This window comes from Macaca thibetana, chromosome 11, assembly GCF_024542745.1.
Source record: "Macaca thibetana thibetana isolate TM-01 chromosome 11, ASM2454274v1, whole genome shotgun sequence".
Classification (NCBI taxonomy): domain Eukaryota; kingdom Metazoa; phylum Chordata; class Mammalia; order Primates; family Cercopithecidae; genus Macaca; species Macaca thibetana.
Genome location: NC_065588.1, coordinates 18,390,984 through 18,405,494, shown reverse-complemented (window position 1 = coordinate 18,405,494; position 14,511 = coordinate 18,390,984).

Sequence of the window (14,511 nt, the reverse complement as noted above, 5' to 3'; positions counted from 1 at the left end):
CAACTATTGCCATTATGAAAACACATGAAAATATGAAACCACAGGTAAAGCAAACACATAAATGAGGAAGACAATAGGCTTACATGGTACCACCATAGAAAATCAGTAAACCATAAGGACAATCAATAACATAAAAAGAAATGAATAGGTAATATACTAAGCAACCAGAAAACAATTAATAACATCACAGAAACAAAACCTCACATATCAATCATAAGCCTGAATGTAAATAAATAAAATTATTAACTTAAGAGATATACACTGGCTGAATGGATTAAAAAACATGAACCAACTAAATGCTACCTACCAGAATGTACTTTACCTACAGATCCATATAGACAAAATGTAAGGGGCATAAAAAGATAACCCATGCACACAGAAACCAAAAGCGATAAAACTTGTATCAGCCAAAAGAAACTTTAAAGCAAAAGCACTAAAAAGACAAAGGATATCATTATATAATGATAAAGACATCAATCCAGGAAGATAATATAACAATTCTAAATATATATGCACCCAATACTGGAGCATCCAGTTTCATAAAGTGTATTAGTCCATTCTCATACTGCTACTAAAGACATACTCAAGACTGGGTCATTTATAAAGGTAAGAGATTTAATTGACTCACAGTTCAGCATGGCTGAGGAGACCTTAGGAAGCTTACAATCATGGCAGATGGGGAGAAAACACATCCTTCTTCACATGGCGGCACTAAGGAGAAGTGCTGAGCAAAAGTGGGGAAAGCACCTTATAAAACCGTGAGATTTTTGTGAACACTCTCACAAGAACAGGATGGAAGAAACCACCCCCATGATTCTCTTATCCCCTGCCAGGTCCCTTTCATGACACATGGGGATTATGAGAGCTACAATTCAAGATGAAATTTGGGTGGGGACACAGCAAAACCGTATCATAAAGTAAATATTAGTAGATGTAAAGAAAGACTACAATACAATAGAAATGGGGTACTTCATAACCCATTACTAGCATTAGACAGAGACAGAAAATCAACAAAGAATCATTTAGACTTAAACTAGACTTTTACCAAATGGACCTAATAGACATTCACAGAACATTTTATCTAACAGCTGCAAAATACACATTCTTCTCATCCACACATGGAACATTCTCCAGGACTGACCACTTTTTTTGGCCACAAAGAAGTCTCAACATAGTTGTAAAAAATCAAAATTATATCAAATAATTTCTCAGATTACAATGGAATAAAACTAGTACTTCAGTCCCAAGAAGTACTTTGGAAACTATACAAATATGTAGAAATTAAATTACATGTTCCCAATTGACCATTAAGAACATTTTTTTGAAGCAAATGAAACTGAAAAAAACAACATACCATATCTTGTGGGACCCAGCAAAAGCAGGCTAAGAGGGAAGTTTATAGCAATAGATACCACATTAAAGAAAACATTTTAAATAAACAATCTAACAACGCACCTCAAGGAACTAGAAAAGCAAGAACAAACCAAACCCCAAATTAGCAGAATGAAAGAAATAATAAATATCAAAGCAGAAATAAATAAAATTAAAACTTAAAAAAATACAAGGATTAATAAAATAATAAGTTGTCTCTTTGAAAAGATAAATAAAATTGGTAAACTACTAACTAGACTAACCGAGAAAAGACCCAGATAAACAAAACCAGAAATGTAAAAGGAGACATTATAATTGATACCACAGAAATACAAAGGATCATCAGAAGCTATATGAGCAACTATATGCTAACAAACTAGATAGCCTAGAGGAAATGAATAAATTTCTGAACACATACAATATAACAAGATTGAATCAGGAAGAAGTAGAACAACTGAACAGACCCATAAGTAGCTAGATTGAATCAGTAATAAAAAAAAAAGAAAAAAGAAAAAAGAAAAGCCAAATACTGAATGGACTCACTGTGGAATCCCAGCAAATATATAAAGAACTAAAACCAACCTACCTCAAATTACTTCAAAAAATTTAATAGGAAGAAACTCTCCATAACTCATTCCATGAGACCAACATTACCCTCATACTCATACTGAATGAGGGAAAGTTGAAAGCCTTTTCTCTAAGAAATGGAACAAGACAAGAGTATCCAGTCTGACCACTCTTATTCAACATAGTACTAGTAGTAAGTCCAAGCCAGAGCAATTAGGCAAGAAAAGAAAAGGCATACAAATTGGAAGTCAAATAGTCCCTTGTTACAGGTAATAAAATCTTATATCTAGAAAAACCAGAAATTTTTGCTTGGAAATTCTTAGAACTGATAAACAGATTCAGTTTATAAAACAACTCATTTAATGAGGCCAGCATTACCCTGATAACAAAACCAGGCAGGAACACAGCAAAAAAAGAAAAATATAGGCCAATATTTCTGATAAACATAGATGTAAAAGTCCTCAAGAAAATAGTAGAGAACCATTCTAACAGCATATCAAAATATAATACATCATAATCAAGTGAGATTTATCCTAGGGATAAAAGGTTCATTCAACACACAAAAATAAATCAATATGACACATAATATTAGCATATGATTATCTCAATAGATACACAAAAAGGCATCTGACAAAATTCAATACCTCTTCATAGCAAAAATTCTCAACAAACTAGTCATAAAAGAACCATACTTTAAAATAATAATGGCCATAGATGACAAACCCACAGGCAACATCATAATGAATGAGGGAAAGTTGAAAGCTTTTTCTCTAAGAATTGGAACAGGACAAGAGTATCTGCTCTCACCGCTCTTATTCAACATAGTACTATCAGTCTAAGCCAGAGCAATTAGGCAAGAAAAGAGAAGACATCAAAATTGTAAGTCAAATAGTCCCTCTTTACAGATGATATAATCTTATATCTACAAAAAACAGAAATTCTCACTTGAAAATTGTTATAACTGATAAAAAGATTCAGTAAAGTTTCAGGATACAAAATCAACATACAAAAATTAGTAGCATTTCTATACACCAGTGACAAACTAGCAGCAGAAGAAATCAAGAAGGCAATCCCATTTACAAAAGCTACAAAAAAGAAAAAAAAAGTAGGAATAAATTTAATCAAGGTGATGTAAGATCTGTACAAGGAAAACTACAAAACACTGATAAAAGAAATTGAAGAGGACACAAACAAATGGAAATTCACCTCATGTTCATGGATCAGAATATTGTTAAAATGACTATACTGCTCAAAGCGATTTGCAGATTTAATACAATTTCTATCAAAATTCAAACATCATTGTTCACTGAAACAGAAAAACTATCCTAAAATTTGTATGAAACTAAAAAAGATCCTGAATAGCCAAAGCAATCCTAAGCAAAAAGAAGAAAGGTTGTGACATCACACTACATGACTTCAAAATACGCTACAAAGCTGTGGTAATGGAAACAGCATGGTCTTGGCATAAAAACAGACATATAGACCAGTGGAACAGAATAGAGAAACCAGAAATAATTCCATGGATTTACAACCAACTTATCTGCACACAGCCACTGAGAACATATATTGGGGAAAGGTCGGTCTCTTCAATAAATGGTGTTGGAAAAACTGGATAATCACATACAGAGAAGAATAATAATTGACCCCTATTTCTCTCATTATATAAAAAGTCAACTCAAGGTGGAATAAAAAACTTAAATGTAAGACCAGAAACTGTAAAACTACTAGAATAAAATATAGGTGAATTGCTTTAGGAGATTGGTCTACACAACCAATGAGGTTGGCTAATACCTCAACAGTACAGGCAATAGTAACAAAAATAGACAAATGAGACTATCTCAAATGAAACATTTTCTGCACAACAAATGAAACAATCATCAGAGTGAGGAGACAACCTAAAAAATGAGAGAAAATAATTTCAAATTAGTCATCCATCAGGGGACTAGTATCCAGAATATATAAGGAACTCAAACATCTAAACAGCAAAAACACAAATAATCACATTAACAGGGTAGCAAAGCACATGACTAGATATTTCTCAGAAGGAGACATACAATGGCCACAGGTATATTAAAAAATCCTTAACATCACTAACATAAAAATAATGCAAATCAAAACCACAATGAGGTATCATCTCAGTTAGAATGGTTACTATTAAAAAGACAAAAACAACAGACACTAGCAAAGATGTAGAAAAAAGGGAACCTTATATATTGATGGTGGGAATGTAAATCAGTATAACCACTGTGGGGAACAGTTGACAATTTCTCAAAAAACTTAAAATAGGACTACCGTATGACCCAAGAATTCCACTACCAGGTATCTATCTAAAGGAAAAGAAATAAGTATATCAAAGGGATACCTGCAGTTGCATGTTTATTGCATCACTATTCATGATAGCAAACATATGGACATCATCCTAAGTGTCCATCAGTGAATATGTTGATTCCATCACTTTATGGATTCCATAGTGAATCCATAAAGAAAATATAATAGGTATACACCATGGAATACTACACAGCCATAAAATATAAAATGTCACTTGAAGCAATTATGTATGGAAGTGGAGGTCATTATGTTAAAAGAAATAAACCAGGCACAGAAAGACATATACTACATATTCTTATTGACATGTGGGAGCTAAAGAACTTGATCTCATGGAGATAGAGAATAGAACAATAGATTACAGAAGTGTGAAGTTTGGGGGATATATGTGGGATGAAGAGAGGTTGGTTATGGGTAGAAACATACAGTTAGAAGAAATGAGTTCAAATGTTTGATGGCAGACTAGGGTCACTATCCTTAGCAATAATATTATGCATATTTCAAAGTAACTAGAAGGGAGGTCTTAAAATAATACCAACATAAAACTGATAAACACTCAAGGTGATGGATACACCTATGCCCCTGACTTGGTCATTATATATTCTTTGCAAGTAACAAACATTCACATGTACCCCATAAGTACGTAAATTATTACACATTAATAAAAATGGAAGAAAAGGAAATAAAAATAAATCAGGTAAAATGGAAGAAGAAAGAAAAAGAATGGATAAAAAAGTGTTTTAAAAATTATGGCAAATATTGCACATATAACATAGAAATAAGCACACATTTTTGATAATTATAACAAATAACAAATAAAATACCTTCCAAATTAAAAAAAATGACCCTGAGTTTGAATTAAAATATAAAGGTGTCTGGTTAAATGCAATTTGTGAAATACATTATGAAAAATTTATTCATTGTATCTTTTGAGAATCTTCTATGTGCCAAGCATTGTTCTAGACAGTTTTAGTAAAACAATGAATCAAATAAAAATTTCTTTCCCCAGGAAACTCAATTTCCAGAATGGGAGACAAAATAGACAGTAAAGAAATATATTATATGATATGTAAACAATATAAAATATTGAACATATCAAAAACAGAGAAGTTTTAGAATTTATATAAAAATGTATGTCAGGTGATACCTATCAAAAGAAAATTGAGATATTTATATTAATATGACAGAAAAATGAACTGAAGGCAAAAAGAATATTATTAGTAAATATGGATATTCTAGAGATTCAGCAAATTTTCAACAGAAGGGAATATCTATCCTAAATCTGAATGAACCTGGTAACATAAACTCAAAATTTACAGAACAAAAGTTACAGTAATTCAAATGAGACACTAAAAATATGCAATAATATTTTAATATTTTAAAGTTTTTAACCCAATCCTTTAAAAACTGCTAAAGAAAACAAAGATTAGGATATAGAATATTTAATCAACAAAATCATGAAAACCAGCATGATCAAAGGTTTCCAACATAGAGTAGAAGTTTTTTAAAAAAATTCATTTATGAGCTATACAAAACATTGAAGGAACAAATACTTTATTGCGTATAACCTTATACAGAGTGGAACATGGTGGGAACTGACCAACTATTTTGTGAGGTTATTATAACTTGGTTTGCCAAAACAAACAAACAAAGACAAAGGAAAATTATAGTTTAAATTTTTGAACATAAAAACAAAAATCCTAAATATAGTATTTCAAAGAGAAAACAGGTAGTATCTCATAAGGAATAATAAGTTTTAACCCAAGAATATTTTACATTGGAAATATTAAGATTTCTTTACATTTTAACACTCGAAGAAAAAAAAGCATATGACTCTCTCAGTATATGGAAATATTTTTAAAGTTAAAATTTTACACTAATTCAAGATAAAAAGTCTTAGTAAACTTAGAATGGATGAGAACATTCTCATCCTAATACAAATTATCTAACAGAATTAGAAAGAAAGAAATATCAATAAAATATAAACAGAAATACCTAACAAATATGATTCTTGGTCAAAGATATTTAAAACAATTACAGTCATAATGAATTAAAGAGAACTACTAACACTATTCTATTCAACATTGCACTGAAGGTACTAGCCAATAAAACATGACAAGAAAAAAAATAAATGATAATAATTGGAATAGCTGTCATTATACTTTGATGGTATGATAATTAATATGGAAAAGAAAGTTGCCAAGGTAGTTATCTAAAAGTAAAATTATTATGTTTTAGATAACTACTTTGACAACTTTCTCAAAGATGTTTGAGGATATATTGAGGGATTCACTGAAATTTATTTGTAACATTAAAAAGCAATAAATGGCTAACAGTATACCAACATAAGGGATAAATATATCATGGCTTACTCATAAGATCAGGCACTAAAGAGCAACTGCAAATTAATGAACTAGATCTTTACATATCAAAAAAATAAGAAAATAATATTGAGTGAAAAAGTAAAATATCTTCATAGTATAACAAGTATATGAATTCTGATCATTAAGCACAATAATTTGAGTTACATATACATACACATATGTACATATGAATATAATCATATACAAAGTGTAAAAAATATTTACAGGGATTTACACACTGACTTCAGAATAGCGGTTTCCACTCGGAAGCAGGATGAGGGAAGAATATGAGAATCTGCTTTAACTTTATTTAATTAATTATTTAGAAATAGGATCTTGCTCTGTCACCCAAACAGGAGTGTGGTGACACAATCATAGCTCATTGCAGCCTCAACTTCCCAGGCTTAAGTGATCCTCCTCATTCAGCCTCCTGAGTTGCTGGGACTACATGTGTGCACTACCACATCCGGCTAAGTTTTACAAGTGTTTTGTAGAGATGGGGTCTTGCTTTGTTGCCCAGGCTGGTCTTGAACTCCTGGGCTTAAGTAGTTCGCCCACCTTGACCTCCCAAAGTGCCAGCCTAACTATTTATTTATTTATTTATTTTTACATAAAAGAGACACAAAATATGTCTTTTTTTACATAAAAGATACATATAAAACAAATATGGCAATTATGGTAATGTTTATTATTCTTGGGCAGTGTACTCACTAGTATCTGCTATATAAATTACCTATTATCTTCACGCCTGAAATATTAAATAAATAATTTCTTTGCTTAATAATAATTTAGTATCAGAAGGAGGATTCACGTTGCTGCAACCTCTGGGGGCTCTTTGGGCACTTCCTCAGCACTGATGATTTCTGCTGCTCCCCCATTTGATGGAGCACCAGTGGCAATCCACTTTTCTGTTCCTTTTGTTTCCAATATCTTGTTTCCCTTCCCTTTCTTTCTTTCTTTCTTTCTTTTTTTTTTTTTTGAGACAGAGTCTGTCCCCCAGGCTGCAGTGCAGTGGCGCGATCTCGGCTTACTGCAACTTCTGCCTCCCAGGTTCAAGCGATTCTCCTGCCTCAGTCTCCCGAGTAGCTGGGACTACCACCGCGCCCGGCTAATTTTTTTTTTTTTTTTTTTTTTTTTTTTTTGGTATTTTTAGTAGAGGCGGGGTTTCACCATGCTGCCCAGGCTGGTTTCGAACTCCCGAGCTCAGGCAATCCACCCGCCTCGGCCTCCCAAAGTGCTGGGATTACAGGTAGGAGCCACCGCGCCCGGCTTCCCTTCCCTTTCTAAGGAGCAAAAAAGAGAAAAAATTTTCCTTTTTCTCATGTAGAGCTTCTTAAATATGAACAGTTTTCATGTTTGCCATCACCCCTACACCAAGCAGCTGAATGAAATATTTTTCCATGCCAACATGGTTCTTCTCGAAGAAAAACTTTGGTATCATATTTGAAGATAAAAGTTTCAGCTCTTAACAGTTATTTTAGTAAATTCTTGAGGGCAAATGCTTTTTGCCAATCTGCTTTATCCTCCAAGACTTCAGATGCAGAAAACCATGCTGGCATGTGAGGTAAAAATCCATCAAATCATTAAAATATGAATTCCCTTTTCCCAGAATTTGCCTCAGTGCCTAGCATGATAAAATAGCAAAAGCAGTTTTGATGATAATAACAATAAATTATCATGTGAAACAGTCATTATGCATTCTCTAAAATTAAAAAAATTTAAATATTTAAGTGACCAAGATAAGGAAGCCTCATATTTTCCTTTTCCTGTACTCATTATCTATTTTTAACCTGTTGATGCTTTGTGGTGCTATAATAATTTTGCCTTGCAATCCATAATTAGTGCTTTGGGTTTTCCCAATTCAATTTACTTATTTATTTATGAGACGGCGTCTCGCTCTGCTGCTCAGGCTGGAGTGCAGTGGCGCGATCTCGGCTCACTGCAAGCTCCTCGGTCTTCCCGGTTCACGCCATTCTCCTGCCTCAGCCTCCGGAGTAGCTGAGACTACAGGCGCCTGCCACAGCGCCGGGCTAATTTTTTGTTTTTTTAGTAGAGACGGGGTTTCACCGCGGTCTTGATCTCCTGACCTCGTAATCCGCCTGTCTCGGCCTCCCAAAGCGCTGGGATTACAGGCGTGAGCCACTGCGCCAGGTCTCAATTTACTTCTAATAATTGATGATGGTAATTTATAATTTTATCTCATTTCTAGGATACTAATAAAAAATTACAATTTACTTACACTAAACTCGGAAGAACTCGCCAAACGAATACCAACAAGGAAAAGTAAGATCATGGTTTTGAATTCTTGAATCTCAGTCCTTTACTGTTTTCTGGAGCTAAATTTCCTTTTAAAGGGTTAACATAGTTCAGATTATATTAAGAATATAATATGTAAATATTCACAGATGGCCTAAAATATTAAAAACTGTATGTTTGTTGATATTTGTAGTCATGGATATAGTGTCAGCTTTTAGCATCAAATTTAAACAAAAGGATACATTAATATCTACATACAATTAAAATGTTAATTTACTTTTTAAAGCTTGTATTTCAATTCATCACGTCCACAGCCTTTTATTTCCCTATTTCTTCTTAGCCTTTCAAATTCCTGCAAAATTCCTCTGGAGGGCACTATTACCATAACTAATACAATTAGCTCCAGCTGGCGAAGTAGTGCAAGGCACTGGATCTGTCTTAGTACTGTTTATCTCCTTTCAAATCTTAGTCGAATCATGACTTTAATTTTTTTTTCTTCTTAAGGGAAAAAAATAAACTCATCTGCCTATCCCTATTAAGAGTTATAGAAGTTATCCTCAGTCACATTATATAACATTATAATCCACTTAAAAACAAACACTATTGCTGCCCTCCTTATTACTTCTTAATACAATTCCAAAGAAGTGCTAGTGTGAATAGTTACTTCTGCATGGACATTTTCTTACTGCTTTAATAAGAGGCAAATAGAAATTTGAGTACCAGTAGAGGAATCAAACATATAATTACATCTAAATTAATTTTCTTCAGCATAATCCTTTGCTTATTAAATGAGAATTTAAGACAACAAACAAAAATCAAAACCAAACAACACAAAAAACCCCAGAGGTCAAAGAGTCAAAGATGTTTCGTGTGTCTGTAGAGAATATCTGTTATTTTAAGAGAATTAAGCTACTCAGCAAGCAGTATGTGATGACTATAATCTTGATAATCAGTTCATTAAATAATTTATATGATGTCATTCAGAATTCTAATTGAAAAGCAACGCTTTTCATTGAAAATCAATTGAGATAATTACTTATATAAATAACAGCTGGGTCACTGCACGGTTTCTCTGTAGCAGTGTCTTCTTGGATAACTTTTATATACTTTGTATCTCTGAATCTTTTTCATTTACTGTTTAAATGAAAAATCAAAAGGTATTTGGAGATTTCATAAATTCCTAAATAACAACCAGATATTAAAAACTACCTCTTAGATTACTAAAAGTTCTCCAGAAGTACTCTTTAATTTTAATGATGTGTAACATAACAGAAATGCAGCGAATATATTTTTTGGCAATTAAAAACAATTTGAGAAGGAAAGAAAAAAAATGCACATAGAATGCAATTAAAAACAGAGAAAATCTTTCTTCATCTCCCAAAATAGTACATATTACCTAAGTATATACCACATCCATCCATATCCATTTCTCAACGATTAGAAAACATTTTAATGTTTACTTTAACATCGGCTACCCTATCTGAAGCAAATCACTGCATATTGACATTTATAATAGGTAGTTTTTTCTTTTCCCAAAGAAAATAACTTTTTTTTTTCTTGTTCCCAGTAGGTTATACAATTGTGTTGCTTAATGGCTAACCCATCATGGGCATTTGCTCTAAAATGATTGTAGGGAAGGAAGCTCCAGGAGTGAGTATACTCTGCTTCTTACAGTTTCCTCACAGAGTATTCCTGATAGAGTGATCCCATACAGTGTAAAATGTCTCTGAAGCCTTGTGTTACCTTAAACAGACATGTAGTCATATCATTTTGCATGTTACTTTCCATAAATCCATGCTTATCTTAAAAGAAAGAGAATATCCAAAATACTGTGCCATGTTTAGCCCTGACTGTAGCACCCCTAGGATTTCACAGCCAAAATCATATTTGAGAAACAAATGAAAGAACATGGTATTTGCAATTTAGTGCTGATTTTGATCTTAAGTTTATTGCTCACTGGTATTGGCTCTTGTATAATTTATTGAATATCTGTAACATTCAATAACTCCCTGGAAAATGGAGTTAATATATGGAACCATGTGGAATTGCTATGTATGCAAGTTTAAAGTAGTGGAATACTAAACATTTTTTACTGTTCAGTCTTACTTTTCCCACTCATATGTAAACTAATGTGTGCAGAATTCCCAGTAAAGTGCTTGACACACAGTAATTTTAATTACGCTAAGAAAATTGTTGAGGGCTCTATGCTAGCAGTATAAATAAAAGTGCCTTTTCTATTACAAATAAAAATGCTTTCTATTTATAGTGAGAAGCCCATAGAATTAGAAGTTGCAGTTACATTTTTTATCACTCATTAACTAGGAGAATAAAAATCAACATTTTTACTTTACAAACAGCTAGTTCACATGGTTGTTAACATGATTGAATGAGATAATATATATTAATATCTGTGTTATGTGTATTTATTCATTAAAGAAAGAGTAAACTATTATAAATAGGTACTATGTAGAAATAATACAAACAGGTACCTTACGAGGTGCTGATCTAGATGTCAGTAAGACAGCAGTTAATAAGACAAAGTCCATTCCCTCTGGAAGCATACACACTTATAGGAAAGAACTGATAATAAACAAGTAGATAGATTCAAAAGCATAATTTCATATAGTGACATCAGAAATCTCAGCATGCAATAGGTGCTCAACACAGATTGTTAAAATTCAACTTTTTTTCATAGTTATATATCCATGCCATTTATTCTGGCCCATAATTCCTTTTTCTGTTGCAGCTTAATTGTGATATGTGATAAGAGGGTCCAAACATTTGGGCAGTTTGAAGAATTTCTAATTATTAGCTTCTCCGGATAACAAGCATTCTATTGAAAAGCTTCTCTCCTCCTTCATTAATCCATTAGCAATAATACTTGCTTCTGGTTAAAAGATAGTAGCCATAAAATTTTAAGGCTAAATGTAATCTAGGTTAAGAAATATGGTAATTGTTACCTAGCCATCTGAATTATATTTCCCTAAATAACCAGCTTTCCTAGATGAAACATTTCTATTTCACCTTCTCTTTTTATAGCTGCATCCCTTTGGAATCTTTTTATCATTTTATGCATTTGAAGTGCTTTCTTTTTTGGGGAAATAAAAGGAACTATTTGAACTTTACAAACAGATATAAATGGAAAGGAAGAAGAGGAAGGTCAGATTTTGAGTCTGCTAACCTTGGCAGTGTCCTTTGAAAGTAGTCCCCAGGTAGCGTTAACTTCTGCAAGCTCACGTGAGCCTAAGATCACCCCTGGGCCTAGCCTGCTTGGCAAACTGACAGAGGTCACATTTTCAGACAAATGAACAATTTCCCTGATAAAGTGAAACCGGTACTTAAGCACAAGCTCTAATGAGCAGCCCCCTGTCTTTAGCTCCCTCTTTAAAGTATCCCCAAGGTTTCCAGTACAATTTCATTTGACCTTTAGCTAAAGACCATATTTTACTAGATCACCAATTTCCCCAAATCCCTGGAGTGTTTTCCTATGTCAGCACTTATGAGAAACCCACACTACACACAAGGAAGGTGTTCATTATTCGTCTTTAAGAACAAGCAGCCCTTCTTCTTGCCCATTTCCCCTGATTTCCTATTTCCCCTTTGACAAGATGATAGAAGTTTTCGGACTGCATTTTCAGATCCCCCTAAAGAGCAAGTTTTGAATTTATGTATTTTTGTCTGATAGTAAGATATGATTATGGGCTATTAACTGCTATTATTTTTTGAACAATCTAAAAGATGTGTGTACTTTCTTTAAGGTTATAGTAAGCACAGAGTATTTATGTTATTTATATTCTAGAAACCTTAAATCATTTATGTCACCTTCCTTTTGTCTTATTTTGTTTCATAATTAGGATAGTATAACAATTAATGTTAGTAATTAATCGTATTGCTATTTGGTTGGGTTAGTAATTTCCTTTAATCATACCTTATTGGTATTACTAAAAAAGCACAAATCCTTTTTGAATCATCTAATATTCAAATAATACCACAGAGGTTATTAGGGACAGGCGCTTTTCCCCCACTAATATATGCATAAAAGTGAGAGAATTTCCATGCTGTTTTCTAAAGGGAAAAGCTTGGATGGGACGCCTTCATATTTTTACACTTTCTCACTCTCTCATGCCAAGGGAATAGAAGTGAGTTATTAACTTAGTGCCCTGTGGGTATTGAACAGACAATGTGATCTGCTTTTCTTGTCATATGATAACCCAGACTTGGATAGGCATTGTCTGTATAAGGATAATGCCTACAGTTTGGGAGAGTAAGTAAATTCTGGAATGAGAGATTATTAAGCACATTGTAGCTATACATGGAAACTATATGCATCAGTCTAGAAGGCTATATCTTGATCTTCATCTGTCTCCCTCATGCATACATCTTCTAGTCAGTTGTAAATGTAGGAGAGAAACTAAAGATGGAATTTATTAAAACCCTAAAGCCACAACATTTATAAATATAAAGATAAATTTTAATCTGAAAAATGATGTGATTACAATTACCACTATTATTTCCATCCATTTCAATAACTACAATTTGAAACATCTATCTTGTTTTAGATGGAACAAGTTCAAAACCAAAATCAAAACTAAGTTTGAATGTCCTTAGACAGGCTTGTATTCCTCAGTGTTCTCAATCCCCACTATTCCTTAGTATCTAATTCATTCTACTTAGCAAAATTTGAAAAAGCTAACAATTCAATCAAAATTTAAAGTGGTTATTCATGTTAGATCTGAAAATATGTAAGTCATCAATGTAATGATAGATGTTTGAAACAGATAGAAGGAAAGAAACACTTCACGTTTTGTGACCTTTTGGGTGTAAACACCTCTGCAGTCATTAGAAATACAAATTCAAAAGAAATAAATGTAATAACTACTGCAACTCATCAAGATGGTGCTGCATGATATTTATGGTACTAAATGTTAATGAGAAATATTTTATTTAGTCTGGGCGTGGTGGCTCACTTCTGTAACCCCAGCACTTTGGGAGACCAAGACAGGTGGATCATGAGGTCAGTAGTTCGAGACCATCCTGGCCCACATAGTGAAACCCCATCTCTATTAAAAATACAAAAGTTAGCCAGTTGTGGTGGCTCATAGTCCCATCTACTTGGGAGGCTGAGGCAGTAGAATTGCTTGAACTCGGGAGGTGGAAGTTGCAGTGAGCCGAGATTGCGCCACTACACTCCAGCCTGGGCAACAGAGAGAGACTCGGTCTCAAAAAAAAAAAAAAAAAAAAAAAGAAAAATGAAAAAGAAATATTTAATTTACAGAAATCTAGATAGGCATTTCTAGATTTCATGGCTGAGTAAACTGAGCTACCGAGATGGTAGGTAATTTTTCTTAAGTTTATATAGCTAGTAAGTTGTCATTCAGATTTATATACCAATTGTCAATCTCTAGAACTCCCCCTATTGACTTGTGTTTTCTTGTCCTCAGAAAAAGTTATGGCTTGGGTCTTATGGAAAAATTTTTTCTACCCTCTACTAGTGTGGCAGAAAAAGATGACTGTTGTGTCTCTCAGCTTCAGAATAATTTTATTTCATTAATTTTATAAATTTTGGCAGATTGAGTTTTATAGATTAGTCTATTATTTACTAATACATATCCCTAACAGTTATAAGCTA